Source organism: Parus major, chromosome 21 (assembly GCF_001522545.3).
Source record: "Parus major isolate Abel chromosome 21, Parus_major1.1, whole genome shotgun sequence".
NCBI lineage: Eukaryota > Metazoa > Chordata > Aves > Passeriformes > Paridae > Parus > Parus major.
Genome location: NC_031789.1, coordinates 567,158 through 568,120, shown reverse-complemented (window position 1 = coordinate 568,120; position 963 = coordinate 567,158). Strand labels below are relative to the sequence as shown.

The 963-nt window shown below is 60.5% G+C and overlaps 1 protein-coding gene across 1 annotated transcript in view; it reads left to right on the top strand.

Annotated features, from left to right (window-relative positions):
• The window catches only part of ZBTB17 (zinc finger and BTB domain containing 17), an 11,439-nt gene that overhangs the window by 8,994 nt on the left and 1,482 nt on the right, over positions 1–963 (top strand). The window lies entirely within an intron of this gene.

Sequence of the window (963 nt, the reverse complement as noted above, 5' to 3'; positions counted from 1 at the left end):
CCCCGTCCAAAAATCAGCGATTTCACACCCCTGTCACACCCCTGCCCCGCCCCTGCCACACCCCTGTCACACCCCTGTCACACCCAACTCATGACCCTGCCCCAGCCTTTCCCTCCCCACCCCTGATCCTCCACCTCCAAACATGAGCATAAATGGTCCAAAAATGCACTTTTTTACCCCAAGGCTCCTTGCAAAAAATCAGCGATTTCACACCCCTCTCACACCCCTGTCACACCCCTGTCACACCCCTTCCCCGCCCCTGCCCCACCCAACTCATGACCCTGCCCCAGCCTTTCCCTCCCCACCCCTGATCCCCCCCGAGTGAGCCCAGCCCCGCACAGCCTTTATTTAACAGCTCGCAAAGCCTGTACAAAGTGTATTTCTGCGAGGAGAGAGATGGAATAAATTGCAGTATTTTGTAAGGCTCGGTGCTCAGGGAGGGGGGAACTCGCCGTGGCTTCTCCCCCCGTGGGTGTCTGGGGCTCCTGCAGGGCTGGAGCGCGGGGAGGAGGGGCTGAATCCTGCGGTGCTGCACCCTCAGGGCCTCGCAGGGCGGGCGGACACACGGACACTGCCAGCCAGGACACGTGTCTGTCCACGCGTCTGTCCACCCCTGCCACCGTCCGTGTGTCCGTCTGTCCTCAGCCCTGCAGCCTGCAGGGAACGGAGGGTTCAGGACAGGGCCGGGGCTGGTTGGGCAGATGGACAGACAGACAGAGGGTGGGACAGGCAGACAGGGACACATCTGGCTGGACACGAGGACAGTTCCGTGGCTGGTGACATTCACAGCCAGACAGAGGGACCGTGGTATGTCCAGTAGGACAGACAGCTGTCAGTCCAGCTGGACACAGGCACTGTCTGTCCTGCTGGACACTGTACGTGCAGCCAGACAGATGGACAGACACCGGCCCAGCCCTGACCTTCCTCCTGCACAGATTAATAAATGTCCCTCTCCAAAAATCA